Source organism: Diorhabda carinulata, chromosome 3 (genome assembly GCF_026250575.1).
Source record: "Diorhabda carinulata isolate Delta chromosome 3, icDioCari1.1, whole genome shotgun sequence".
In the NCBI taxonomy this organism is placed as follows: domain Eukaryota; kingdom Metazoa; phylum Arthropoda; class Insecta; order Coleoptera; family Chrysomelidae; genus Diorhabda; species Diorhabda carinulata.
In genome coordinates, this window is record NC_079462.1 from 9,582,639 (window position 1) to 9,598,706 (window position 16,068).

General features: G+C 31.2%; 1 long non-coding RNA gene across 1 annotated transcript in view; it reads left to right on the forward strand.

Moving 5' to 3' along the window:
* Window positions 1–16,068, forward strand: part of LOC130891018 (uncharacterized) — a 252,160-nt gene that overhangs the window by 35,875 nt on the left and 200,217 nt on the right. The gene's annotated exons all lie outside the window — the stretch shown is intronic.

Sequence of the window (16,068 nt, forward strand, 5' to 3'; positions counted from 1 at the left end):
AGGGGAACACCTCTCGCATGGTTTAAGTCTTACCTTACCAACATAAGTCAGCTTGTGAGAGTTGATATAATGATGTCTTCTTGCAAGCTAATAGAATCTGGCTCAGTACTAGGCCCTATTTTGTTCCTTTTGTTTATAAACGCCTATCTAGACATCAGTGGTAAAAATGTCTATTTTCAGAAGACACTTTTATTTTATTTGGATCTTTATTTAGTACGTTTTATGTTTGTTTTTTAGCTTTTACAAGCTTTTGTTTTCAAATTGGAACGATTTTTTGACAAAAAATTTCTTTTTCTCTCTATATGATTCATTAGCGCCTTTTTTGTCAATTCCGCGTCTATTTTCCTGATTGTAAAATGATTTCATTGAATTTGATATCTCTACTATTTTTGTTAATATTTACTCCTTTGTCCATTATTTTAATCTGTACTTTATTTTATTTATCCAGTAGTTTCTGCATCTTATTTTTTGAATTACTAAACAATACTTTGCATTTTGCATATTGCCAAGTTCAAAAGGATTCAAATTGTTTCATCGTGTTCTTGACTTTAGTTGTCTTACTTAGAATTTTTTTAATATCTTCATCATGCGTTACATAAACAGCAACGAACTTAAAAAGTCTCTCTGTCATATTCTTTTTGTTACGAGACTGATCTTCCTTATATTTCTTCTAAAATACAAAAAATTCATCCGTACTAGAGGTACATTGCTAAATTTAGTTTAAAAACTATATAAAATTTATTATTGTGGCAATAAGTAAAATTAAACTATGGATATTCTATTGTGGGTATTGTGGGTTAAGTCGCTTAAACATTGTCGGTATGGAAGTAGTTATTTTTATTTTTTGTCGTAAATTCATTCATGGGAAAGCCGCTGACAGTTCACAGAAACAGTATCACCATTCACAAGATAAACAGCAAACTAAGTAAAAATAACACGTTGTGGCAAATTATCTGCCAACAAAGTTGTTGAATGAAATAATCTTTTTACTCGGAATGTTTGTATAGTTGCGAAATTTAGAAGATAAGATTGCAATTGATTATATTTGCCGGTATGACTATGTAATAATACAATCATATCTTTCTAGTAAAAGTAAAATGTACAAATTCACATTTTAATAGTTATATTTTCTTTATTCTGGATCCAATTTGATAGAATGCAAATAGTGTAATAAACAGTAACAAAGTTATACTTGAAACCTAGTTAAATTTATATGTTTTTAAACTCCATGGAAGTTACAATATGTTTAATATTTGTAAACAATAAGTAAATAATTCAAATTTGACAAATTTTCATTGAAATATCTCCTCTCTTAAGCAATGACTGTTATGACTACATGGATAAATAAATAAATAAATGAATAAGTAATTAATTAAACCAAACCAAAAGGTCTGTCGTTGTGAAACGTTTTAGACGGCACAATTCACCAGTCTTGTTAAATAATTTACTCCTTATCATATTTGTATGGGATTTAATCATATATCTATATCACTGCAGCGTTGTACTTCACTTTTGGGGGATATGTAGGTCACTTTCTATAACGGAATTAGGCACATACTATTATTAAACGTTAACTAGAATTCTCAGAACCTTATTTTGGAATATTTGTAGATTTGATTGGGAAGCAGATCCCTACAGCTGTATTACGTAAGTCCAAATGAGTTTTAAATTGTTCTATCTACCAGAATTTTATTTTATAATAATTACCTTATAAAATCTAAGTCCCAGTTGCTTTCTCATATTGATTATGTGTGTTTTTACCACATAAGTCTCTTCTCAAGATATACGCCAAGGTATTTGCGTGTTTAGATTATTTTGTTCATTTCTTTTTGCTGTTTTTGGGTTGTGGTGAGACGCTATTATTGCTCTGTCATCTACGAAGGTGAAAACCGCGAAAAAAATAATATAATTTTATATTGATGATTCTCCAAACGCCTCGTCTTTAATTTGTAAATAAGACACACCAACTAAAAACAAGTTGCGAAGATCCCGAAATTCGTTGCACTCCGCCCATATTTATATTTTTAACATCAAGTGTTTAGAATTTTATTAGTTAGAAAAAACGTGCGGTTATTGAAGAATAACCAAGAGACATAAATTCAACGTGCTTAATTATTTCAAAAATAATAGGGACAAAGGTATACACTTCTTCAGTATCAGTGAAGCAAAATTTATTTTTACTGCTTACCTGATAATTAAGAATCAAGACAAATGACTTGAAGAGAAACTCATACAAAATCTACCTACTAAATCCATAAAAGTTTGTGCCAACGCATCATTAACATTCAGTGCAGAGATAAACTGATTAAATGGGTAATAGGAAAAATTGCACCATATTAATAGAATGTCAAAAAAAATTACATAAAAAGTATCTATTTGACTCACTCATACGAGAACACGGTCACACTGTTGCGTTTACCCCCGTATCATCTGAATTCAAATCGGATAAAAATTATATGAGGTACTATTAAGATCAAAATTTGCTGATATGTACATAGAAGGATGTGATTAGAAGAGTAGACAAAAAGATGTTATTGAAGATAAATATTTCCAACGAGAAGTACAGACAGACGCTTATTGAAATAATCCAGCTTTTATTAGTTTATAAAACGATTAGGACAACAGTGAGCTTAAGTCTTTTGATAAAAAATTCATTATTATTTTTATCATAAATATATAAATAATTTATTACTCAATTTAAGTCATCGCCAATAATTTTTTAAAATGGCCCAATACAGTGACAAATTCCCGCGTTTATCTCATCCTAGTTTGCGGGTGATGTAATAGAAAATGCTCTGCACCAATTGTACATGCGTGGTATGCAGTTATTCGATTAATACAATACCTTTATTAAATGTTATAATTTTCCAAAAACTCACAATTATACATTATAAAAATGGTAAGCATAAAATTATTGTTAGAATTAATCCTTTCCAACATGATTTAGGTAAACCATGTTTTTTAACATTTTTAAATAATTATTATATGAAATATTAAGGGAGTAAGCTTCTGATATAGTTTTTTTTTTCAAAGTAGAAGAAATCTGACAAGATTTACCCTCGAAGATATCAGACATTTTTAGGTCGAGTAACCCTTGAACTATCGACAAAACGGCTTCTCATTGTTCGTTTTCGAGGGCTCGATAAAGAGCTGAAGTATTTGCGGTATCACTGTAACGGAAACCATCTTTGTGTGTAAATGTACAGGAAACTGACAAAATGTCTTACTTGGACGAAAAAGTAGGGAGGAAAGAAAGAGCATAAGGAGTTATAGTAATCAGGGCAATTGAAAAATGTAGAAATTTTTGTGAGAACTGAAATATCCAAAACAACTTAGCACTCTATAACCAGAAGCGTAGTTGACTTTAGGTATTAAAATAAGGTTTTATAAATAGTTTAGTTTTAGTTTACTGTGAAGAAGATTAATGAGAAATATTACCAATTATCGCGATTTTCTTTTATTCGCCCAGTTGATGGTATCATTTTGGTTATGCCAATAATAAGGATTATGTAGGTAGTTCCCAATTTTGATCCCCTAATGTAATTTCATAATAGAACCAGCAACTAATTATAAAATTTAGAATCTTATTCAACTATTCAACTAAATTAAAGGTTTAGATTGATTTTTAAGAATATTCAATAGTAAATAAAAATTCGGTGTCTATTAAATCGTGTGACTTATTTGTTCAAATATTAGTGATAACTAGTTCCAACTAATTTTCTAATATTATTTTCCACCTTATTTTACATGCTCATTAGTAACACATTATATGGCTTCCATATATAACAACTTTCATTTTAAATATTGAATTATGCTTTGGTCCTCTTCTTCAATTTGAGTCCAAATTCTACTGGATTTAATTTGGTATGTTAAAATGACAAACGTAATTATTTGCGTTGTGTAATGAAGCCATTTCATTCACAAAGTGTTCTTTATTTCGTAATCAAATTCATAGTAAGCCATTCTTGAATCCCATATTTTTCATCAGCCGTCGTTGAAATTTCATCCAACCTGCTTAGTACGTTTCTGGAAGCATTCATGTCCTGATGGTAATAGGCAACCTGTTTCAATTCGAAAAGCAACAAGCCATCATCGATATACCGTCTTTTGAACCTATACGTTGGATGATAAAACTTCCACCTACACCGAAAGGATGTTTTAGTCCAGTGGAAGTAGGCTACTCATAATTTAAAACAGTATGGTCTGCGTTAATCCAGGTCTCATCTCAATAATAAATCTTCTGGTTGCCATTTCTTCTCTTCTTAATTTCACGCAGATATTTAGATCGTCAAGCTATGATATCACTTCTTTCATTTTCTGCTATCCAATATAAAAATTACAATTTGAGCATTTATCCGCTTTTCAAGGATAAGTATTTGATACCTGAAATTTAATTCCTTTACCTACCAATACAAAGATGTCCTCTTGGTAATGTGTTTTTACTTCTTTCAAAAAATCTGTTTGCGACCAGAAATCTCTTTAGGTGAACTAAATAATCTTTAATTTATGTTAATATTCAATATACTTGATAACTAAAGTTCCTACAAAGAAAAAATATGATTCACATATTCAATAATGTAACAAAACATAATTTAATCATTCAATCCCTAAATTGGTCGCCGGGTTTTCATACCGCAACCAAAAGGAAAATGAATGGTGCACTTCAATTTGACTAGCTTATTATTCAAAAGCAAAATTTATATAATAGTACGTAAATAGTTGGGTTTGGTTGTTGGTACTTACATCAAAACTTTGTATTTTTACATACGTTTCAATTTAACATTTTTCAAATTTTCGTGGGAGACATATATTGTTCCGTATTTACAGATAGCGAATAGATAGTCCAGAAAACGTCACGAATTTACATGTTATTAGGAGCGACCTTTTTCGAAATGCATGTAAAGGAATTACCTTGGCGATCAATTTACATATATCCTTAGTAACAGATTTTTCACATTCGGTTTCGTTTTATCTTTGATTTTTGAAGTTTTTATATCATTTAGAACTGCCTATATTTCTAAGAAAAAAAATGACCATTAATTCTTTTACGTAAAGGGATTCACAATTTTTCATCCTTTTCATGTTAACATATACAAAATACATTAAACAATGTACCCAACTGGACAGAACTTTAATAATCACTAGGCTAGGAGCACATTAACGAACTTAGTGATTTCAGTTTTACCTCGTGTTTCTCTTAATTAGATAACAGAACAATAGGAAATGTTCTGCGCTTGCTGTTCCTTAATTTCTTCTTTTATTTGTTCACATACTTTATGAGTAGAGATGATATTATTTGTAGGAGGAGGCAATATTCAAGAAAAAATAGAGAATTGAGAAAAAAAGACACTGTATGGAACATGGAGAAATGAAAGACATTTTGTGAAAAAAGTTTGGCAAGATAAAACGGTTGAAAATGCTCGGATTTATAAATGATTAGTGATATTATTAAGGATTATTTCAGGCAATTACAAAATTTATCACCGACCAATTCTGTAACAGTTCTGACAGTAACCATCAAAACTAACGAAACTAAAACTCTCCGATTGGTTAATAACCAATAAAATCAGAAAAGAGAACTATTGCAGTTATTGTAAACAACATGTACAAAAATTTGAAAGTATTAAAACTAATCTAACTTTCGGTTTATATAAAATTTTAACAAATGATTACATCGTAGCGAAAGTGTTAACAACTCTTTCATCAAACCACCCTGATTTCTAAATACACTTACAAGAATCTATACACCTTTTTTGTTAATTAAAAGTTTCCACCTAAGGTATCTTATTAAAACGACCGTCCATGGAAAATATCCATTTTTCAAAAAAGTATCAGAATTATCTTCATCACGATATTTTAACTTTCTTATGATAATTTAAGTTTTTGCAGTTCGATCTTTTATAGACTTTGTTAATAATATAAAAACCAATTGAAACATTCATAACGAAAATCGCTAAAAATTGCTCAGAAATCTACCTCGACAGAAATTAACTAGAAGGTTTATAGTTTACTTTCTATCAATAATTATCTGCGTGCGTGCCGCGTGTTTACGAGAAAAAAAATATATTTTTCAATTTTTTTCCTCTCAGCTCTTGCTTTTTTTCAAATCTTGTCCCTATAAATTCCAGTTTCTTTGTTTGTTATTTTATTTGACTAACCTTATCTAACCAATTGCAAGGGTACATTATTATGGACTTTCAACTAATGTTGAAATGCAATTTAAAGGATTTAGCAATTCTAGGTTTTAGTTTTTGGATTGACCAACAAAGTGAATTAGATACTAAATTCCAGGTATACTCTTGATGAATCTGTTACGATTTGTACCCAAACTACCTGAAATATCCCCGTCCCGCTTGGCGCATCCTCATCCAATACAGAAACCGATTCCTCGTTAAAACATAATGGGGGTTTACGTTTAACTTTTTTTGTACGCCCAACAGTCTGGCCATAAAACTACTATGTCCAATCATTTGGTGTTTGGCTCTAGTATGCGTCGCTAAGTTAAATAAAAAACGGTATCAAATTATTTCTACAGTTCCGCCGTAGATGAGACGTGAGAAGAGCGGTTGGCCTATTCTTTTAGACATTACCTAACACCGCTGGTGTAAAACCCGTAAAAACAACGTAAAGAAGTAAGATCAAATTTATAATCCCCTTTGAACTATTGCTCTGATCCCAACGTCCAAACTATGACTGTATGCATATTTACAAGAAATAGCCTTAAAAGTTTCCCTTTTGAGGTCTTGTAAGTATGGCGGATATAGACAGACAGGAAGGCTTATAGAAGCTAAAAACTCGTGAATAAAAAGCGACTTCCAACTTACAGCAAGGCGCGTTGTCATGATAGAAAACATTTTTTAAGTTTGGTTCTTCTCACATCGTTTCAGTATCCTTAGGTAAAATTCTAAATTCGCAATTGTTCCTCTTTGAACGAACGGTTCACACAATGCTTCTACAATTGCTTTCACTATCGAGGAAACAATGACTATGACCTTGATGTTTCTTTTTGATTGACATGTGTTTTTAGGGCGACATGAGTCACTGGTTTTCCAACGAGACCCATGAATTTCTAACCCAGGTCCATAACATAGATTTTTTTCAACTTACAACAATCACCATATCACTAAAGCAGACTAAAAAGTCGGAATTGTTCGAACTGCTTGTCTCTAATACATATGACTGTGTAAATCCGAAATGTTAGTGCTATTTTCGAATCTTTACGATTCCTATCACTTGTACCTACATCTAATTCATCATTATTAAACAATTTCTTCTGATAACTTATTAAAAACTTATCAATTTCTCTAAAAATATTAGGATTATTATTGTTCTCAAATCCTTCAACGTAACTGAAACACTATTGTCATTAGTGAGTAATTTCGTTTATCAAAGTTAAGTAAGAAACACAATCTGTCACTGGTGAGCTATACTGAAGTCAATATTATCTGGATTTTTGGAGAGTTACTATCATAAAGCTAATGACTAATGGCATTTATATGTATGTATATATAGATTTGGGGTCTCGTATAAACTGCGACCCAAAGAATCTATTGTGTCCCCCTTTCTTGTTACGATACTGGAGAACCCAGTGTTTACAGTTGATCCATTAATCCCACTCCTTTTAAAGTCCAGAATGTGGGATGGCTTTAATTGCCATAAATCTTCGTCCTCTATTTCATTAGCTCCGATATGTAGTGCTCTGATGTTCCTTAGTGTTTCACACTTCGAGAGAACGTGGATAGGGGCTTAGTTCTCTGTGCAATAAAATCTGCACGTCGCATTATCTGCTAAGTCTAGCGTCTTCGGGTGTTTGTTGAGGCGGCAGTGCCCCAATAGGACTCCTTGTCGGTGTTGGTATTCGTAGATTGTTTTTACTTAGGTTGATACATTCTGATACATCTACTCTGGTGACAGTTTCCCATAAGGGTCTTTGCCTGTCTCAGCCTCTGTATGTTGTCCCAATTATGGGTTTTGCTCCTATCTACCTTTTTTCAACTGCTTTTACCATTTATCTATAGCTGATATCACAGAAGGGTTCGGGTCCTATGAAGGGCATGTCTGTCCCCGCTTTAGCGAGCTTATCAGCTATTTTATTTCCGTTCGCTCCGGTGTGTCCCGGAATCCATTGTAGGGTGATTTTATTTTTCTAGGTAATCTCAAACAAGTTTGGAATTTATGATATGAAGCTGTGAGAAGTCTAAAAACTTTCAGAAATATTTACGCAGTATAATGCAGCTGCGAAAGACAATCTCTACAGATGTCTGTACCGTAATGGTAAAGATCTAACCTCAGCAGCATAGTAGTTTTAACTATTCCTTATATGGTACATTGTGGAAAAGTTGCACATGCATTTTTAACAGTCCTGGTTAATATTTGCATTTCTTCTCATATCCTGGACAGCTCTGCTTTAGGTGATTAGCAGATATATCTATATGTGTATTTGTTTATGTTTAAGAAGAAGAAACGAAAGTATTTTTTTGCATTTTAACTCTACATCTCAAAAAGAGAAATAATTTGTGTTTCGGTTCAGATCATCATAGTTCAAGTTCAGGATTTTCTGTATGAAATTACATTAGTTTATATTTATTCAAAAATTATATATCTTGTGAAATATAACTTGAATAATCTCCATAACTTCTTCATTTCATAGTGCAGCTCAAACAAATTCATATAAATGAACTTTGCTTTCAATTAGTCGGTAACCCCAACTCAACATCACCTCGTCAGCGATTTGGCGACCATTTCGCGAATAAAAACTTGGTTTTCAAACAACTATTAAAATTCATTCATTCAACATTCATGAGAATCGTCGGTATCACCAATGGTAGTAGTTTATTCTCCAGTTTCATTCACGACGGCTTCTACTTATTACAAGACAGAGGCGTGTCAGTGAATAATTTATAGTAAATTGTCATACTTGTCAGGCTATATAAAAAATAAATCTTTGGTCAATTTCATAATAGCGGAAAGGTATATCTTTTCAATTTGCTCTGCTGCCCGAACAAAGCAAAGGGCAAAAAGCTAGTAAGAAATAAAATGATATAAAATGTGATATAGCGGATCAACATATTACTGAAATTGATTTACCTAATGAATAGTTTCGATTACATCACAATGGGGCCAATATAATATCCTAATCTTCTACATTTTTTTTGTTTCAAGAAACATTTTACCATACACCAAGAAAATGAGGAATGTAATTTCCATCCAAAAAGCAATTCTTTTTTGTTGTTTGTTTATTTTAACATACATTTCAAGGATTTATAGTTAAAAAATGATATAAAATAATAATCTTGATAAAAACTGTGGGCACTAAAATGTTCTATAAAACAGTTTTGATAACTTCTGACTCATTTGCAATAAGTGCAAAATTTATTGCTTTGTGTATTCAAAAATCGGCAGAGAATAAAAAAATGCGAATGTTTTTAAAATCACATCCAAAGTCTAACAAATGATCTCAGTGATGTATGTTTTTTAATTATTCAAAAACTAAAAACATTCATTTTTATAAAATGTGATAATATTTACTTTGAAAAGATGCAAATGTCGAGTTTTCTTTATATATGCTAGAAATACGTAAATTTAAAATGTTATAACCTGTTATTACATCTCACTTATTTGTAAATGTAATTAAAAAAAAGTTTTTTTTTGGAAATTTTAAATACCGTACGGCTTAGCAATAAATTTTGATTGATTGTTGCAAACAATTTTATAGAGAATTTTAGTCTTTGCATTTTTGTTTGAATCTTTTTCTCATATCATTCTCATATCTCACGTTTCCCAAATTACACTTTAAAAATATCTTTCTGAATACCTACTTGTACTTTATATAACACGGCCCTGTTAACACATGAAATAATAATAATAAATCCAGATACGTAGAAAATTGGTCAGCAAGTTTCTTCTCTTGTACATAATATTAAATACCGCATAATAGGGGATTTTGACAATTGTCACTTGTTAGCGACACTGATAAAAATAAATACTTACTTTCGAGAAGGTACTGCAATAAAATATGATACTAAACGCCACTGGCAATAATTTTCTTTATATAATATATAGTATAATCAACAAATAGTAAAATTATATTGTGATTACTGTATTCACTTCCTAACTGTACTTTAACATTTCTTAAAAGCTCTAATCAGAAACTCAGGTAAAAATTCAGGTACTTTAATCTGTTTAGCAAACAACCCAGAGTTTTTTCTAATAAAATACTCAACCAGTTCTAGACCAATATATTAAATTTCATTTATTGCTTAACAATATTATTATCAGAAATATATATATGAATATATATATATATATATATATATATATATATATATATATATATATATATATATATATATATATTATTATTATTATTATTATTATTATTATTCAAATTAACAATAACTTAACTTGTTCGCGAAGGTTTGAAAAATTAATTTGCCATTATAGTGATTCTACCTATTTCACTTGTTTCATTATGTATTTCTGTGAATTTAAAACTTGTTAACAAATATAAGCAAGTTTTATATTGCTATTGTCGTAGTATTCCCAAAGAATTCTTCGATTCTATCACTTCTATACGCTGAAATATCTACTTTCGACAGTTTTGAATAAAGCGAAACTTTTTCAATAAGCTTTTCTTAGATTCCCTTGTATATATGTATCTGTCTATATAACGGGATATTTTCGCGATGTTTTCTACTCCAAAATGTCGGATTTCTTTGGAAACTTTCCACTTATAAAGAATACCATAACATTACAATAATTTTATAAATTCTTTGCCAAGATAGCGTGTAATGTAACTCGACAAACTTATGTACTAGCACCTAGCCTCGTAATATAACATGTAACAGCAAAGTATTTAATGAAATAATTAAATTGCGAAATAATTTATATGGCGACTTGATATTTTAGTCGTAGTATATGCTTTAACTAATCCAATATAGTCAAAAAAACTGAAAAATGCGCATTTATACTAAATAGATCTAAAAAGTGGGAACCTTTCTCAATTCATAAATAAAATAACTGACAAAAAAATTAATGTTTGTTCTAGAAGCTAAGGATGTTTTGTTTTTGTATCAAAAATTCCTTACTTGTTAAGTTGATTAACTATAAAAGCATGTTTTTCAACTTTCCTAAAACTATAATTTATTCTAAATTTACTCCTAAGTTTGTGGACATGTAATCTACAAATAATCTCTGGTTTTTATTCGTCTTGAAACCACCCTACATCATTAAGCTCAACAGAAGTTCGTTCATGACTATGAATACATTTCCTGAACTGTAATTGCCTTTGACAGGGCCAAGTGTCCTTGAACGTAGGCGGAGATGACTGAATTATTCATGGGCAAAACTATTCGCAGAAAATCTTTTTTGTAAACTGGTTTAAATCGCACTGCAGATGATAAAAAGGTAAAAAGTCGTAATTTTAAAGAGACTTCTATAGGGAGTAAAAACATATAAACTACGAATCTTTTAACTAGCGCAAATTGTTTGATTATTTTCAGTTTGCAGAGCCGTTTTTTATAAATTTACTTAGAAATTTTCTAAGGCCAACAAACCTGTGGAGGTTTAAAGATTCAATAAACATTTTAAGATACAAATCATGGCCGTCAGCAGGACCACCATCGAAATGCGTACTAAATTTCTACCGTGTCACACCATTGGACGCATTCAACTGCATAAAAATATTTTAACCAAGTAGTTCAAAGTATACATTAAATTTTTACCAATAACAAATACAATGAACATGAATGGGAAATTTTTGGTGATGGAAAGGTTGAGAAATAAAATTTTCTTGTTTCGGAAATATATATTAATTGATTCAAATGTTCAATAAAGATATTGGTCTTTTGGTTTTGGTATCCTTGTGAGAAAGGTCAGGACAAGAAAATGGGTCTTCTATACCACTTGTGAACCCTTAGGATGTTTCATCATTGCCATCTTCTCATAATAAACTTGAACCTATTAAAAACTTTGTTAAAGCGCTCAATCGAAAAAGCAAGCTTCCTACTTTACCAAATCAATATGTTGTATGTAATTGTTGTGTTATTATTTAAACTCATCAACACTCATAATTACACGGCCTGTAATGTGCTTCGGCAAAAAGTTATAGTCTTCAGAACCTAAAGGTTATCAACTCACCTCTAGTCTGTGAAAACCATAACTTGGTTATTGAAACGCGTGTCAGACAATATAATCGAGTGCTTTAATCTACCACTTATACTAGGAGCATCCAGGATGCTAGCATCCCACTTTGAGTCGAATTTATGTTGGAATGCTAGCATCCCGGACTGCTATTTTATTTTAATTTTTTGCCAGTCGTCAATATGGGCTATGGTCCCAACGAATGAAGAGATGTTGTTGCTGATGTTACTAATTAAGAAAAGAAGGCATCGTGCAGAAAGGAAGTTTAGTGTTTTTCAGTTGTCCGTCGTGTTGAAAGCCTGTATTTTACATTGTTTAATGAACTGTGCAATAGTGAAATAAGATTTATTAATTACTTTAGAATGTCACTTCCTTCTTTCAAAGAGCTTCTAGGCTACATCCAAAGCGACATCTAAACAAGATACAAGATTCCTCAGACCAGAAACTAGTCATAACTCTGATCAAACTGCGTGCTCGCGCATATGTCAAATAGAGCGCCTGCTCGGATGCTAGCGGGCGGATGTAATTTGGGCGCTAAAGGATTAATGTACTTTTTACAACATGTAAACTAGGTGCCAAGACCGAAGGGTCATTTTAATCCTATGTGTATTTTGGGCGCTAACCGACTGAAGTACATGATTTATGAAATACAGTTATTTATTAAATCACCGACATTTGGGTGATTCCGTTTTAACTGTGATTTTTTGTATTCAAAATTTCAAGATTTTAAAATTTAACTTTTCTAACTTTTTTATGCATATTATTCATCTATTTTACTGTAAAAATAAAACTCTAAGAGGAATTTACTACAACTTCAAAGTATCACGAGCAAGACACAAATGTCGGATTTTGAGTTCCACGGTACTGACTCATTTATCCACGGTACTGACATGGTAACTTAAGATATTAAACAACAAGTGCATCAATTTTCCTCAGTTTGATCATAAACATTAGAATTTATAAGGTAATTAGTTTAAATCATTTGTTACGACAAAAAAAATTAATAATTTATCGGTAAATTCTAGGAATGGACATGACACGGTACTGACATTCAAGTGATGTAGTATAAGTTTTCTTTAAGTGGCAAGTTATATTGTATAAAAATAATGTTTAAATATCTTAAGAATTATTCAATTAACACAAAATTTTTATTAATTGATTATTAATTAATGACTAGTACAAAAAAACAATACAGGACATTGAATATCACAGTTAGAACGGAATCACCCATTTATAATAAGATATATTTTTGTATTTTTAGATTTTCCTATAAGAGAAATGACCTATTATCACTTAAGGTCTGAAAAAATTTACCATTAGAGGGGACTACTGTGCACTTTTTTTAAATGAAAAATCTGCCCTTAATAAAGTTTCCTCACAACATTTTTGCAACACTCTACAGAATAAAGTAAATTTTATATTTCTTTATATTTTTATTTAGTACGTAAGTACATATTACATATAAAATAAGAGATTTACATAACATAACCTAACCTAACCTAGCCTAACCTAACCTACTTAAAAATCTATCAACTTTCCCTCTATTGGCCTATTTTATGACTAGACCTACCTGCACTTCTTAGCGCCGAAAATACATGTCGGATTATCTACCCTTCTTGGTCAGACAGGTAAAGAAGGATGGTTAGCGCCCAAATTACACCCGCCGGATGCTAGCAACGTAGTATAATGCGCCGCATTTGAACCAATGCAAAATGCGACCGGCTGCTCGCATTTCAGCATCCCAGCCGGGATGCACAAAATCGAGCCTCCGGGTGGCTGTTTTAGTGCTGTTCAGTACACTAAACATCTAAAGAACGTACGTCATAAGCATTACAGTATAGTTATCAATTACACGAAATCCAAAATCTCAAATTTAGTGTTTACATACTCATATGAGGAATAATCCGATGTTAATCTAAACTCACTCCTTCACATTTAAACAACACTAATTAACCGCTGAATGACAAACAAACCACATACAAACAGAAAATAGAAACATGACCAAGCAATTTTTCATATTTTCTTTTCAAGCTAAAGGAATGAAAACATACAGTACATAAACATTACAAGAACCCTCAGATACGGAAAACAAATACCGTTTTTATAGGTGAACAAATCGACATATTAGTCAATGCCAGAATATCTTAACCGGTATGCAGAAAGTTAGAACACAACCATGTTAGAATGAAAAATACTTTGACCCAAAACTACAATTAGGCAAAATATTAACGTGCAACAGGCCTGGCACTAAATTTACTGACAAAAAACAAAAATTATATAAGAGTTTACACCCCTACGAATCGCAAACAAATATTCGAAATAACTACATCCCCGTCGCTATTCAACTAAAAAGAATTTAGTAGTGAGACTCAGTCACCATTATTCTTTTGATCATACACAAAACCTCTAACAGATCTCGAAGTACCTGAAAACACTCGCACTCAAATATAAAGCGTTATTTTGCACAAATGTAAAATTGTCCGTTTGTTTCTTAGAATACAAAAGTGTTTTCATGTTTAGCGTGGCCGTATTAAAAAGAAATCCAGAGAATGAAAATTTAATAATTGTATAAATTGCTCAAATGAATATGAAATATATATTATAATTATACAAATAAACAAATTAATCGCGGAAACACTCTAAAATTTACGATGACTACCGAATTAGAGAAGTTATTGGAAAAGCATTGGAACAAAAACAAGTTTGCTCAGCTCTATTTCTGGATTTTACACAAAAATTCAATAAAAGTTAGCAACCAATTACTTGATAAAATGCTTCTTAAAAATACCTAGGTGTCTCCACGCAATAGATTTCTAATTGACCAACAAGTATACGAGATAATTATACGAATGCACCAAATAGAGTAATATCAAAATTATGCAAACCATCCAAAACAAAATGTTACGAGTGATTGTAAATGCTCTGAGGTACATAAGAAATAGAAGTATACATATAATTGGGAATTCCACGCATAGAAAACGAAGGAACACGAAGACAGAATTCACATCCATGAAAACGTGGAGACTGCTGAATAACCAACATCATAGGAAAGAATTAAACTCCACAATTCAGTACAGTAATTTCTGTAAAAAGCAGAGCAGAGTTTTAAGAAGAGTGTTACGTCAAAAAAATATTTATCCTGTGACTAGCAGACTTAAGCTTACCTATACTCAATATTAAAACCAATAAATATTTAGTGCTACAAACGGCATTGAAATAGGTTTCCACTATTTTTTGAAATAATTTTTTTCCAATGTTTCTCCACAATTGAATCCATAATGAAATTTGAAAAAAAAAGTGTAGAGAAGTCCCATTTATTGTTTTCAAAAACATATTCATTCGTCCTGTACAGTTTCGACTTGAACAATATTTAAACAAAAATTTTGTGTCGTTGTGTCATTTTTTGTTATTCCACGTTACGGATATTTCCAGAATGTATGTTATATAATAATAGACACATTTTCATCATTTCAGTGAAAATTCAAACTCATATTCCTTCATAGCTTAATTAAGCAGACATATTTCAGCACAAATTCCATTTATGTAGTGCTACTCATTTTAAATAACGAGATGATATGAAATTATGCCGTCATTTAGTACGAAACCACCCACCAGAATTCTGACTCCAAAGTTGACATGTTGTTCCCTCGTTTGACCAATTTTGTTATCCCCTTCAGCACAAACAGAAACAATAGAATAAATGTAAACACGTATAACATCCCGGCCTCATAACACAATCAAAACAAACCCTAAATGACCAAAACAGCATTAAACGTTGACATGTAAACGGGATAGAAGTCGTTTTTAGAGGCATCTGACCGCAAAAGCGCTGGTTCAGATGAAAAATAAAGGCTAATAAGGTTTTATCTAGCAGATAGTCTTTTTTAGATAGTGCAGGATAATTATTAGTGGTGTTTAGATGATTTT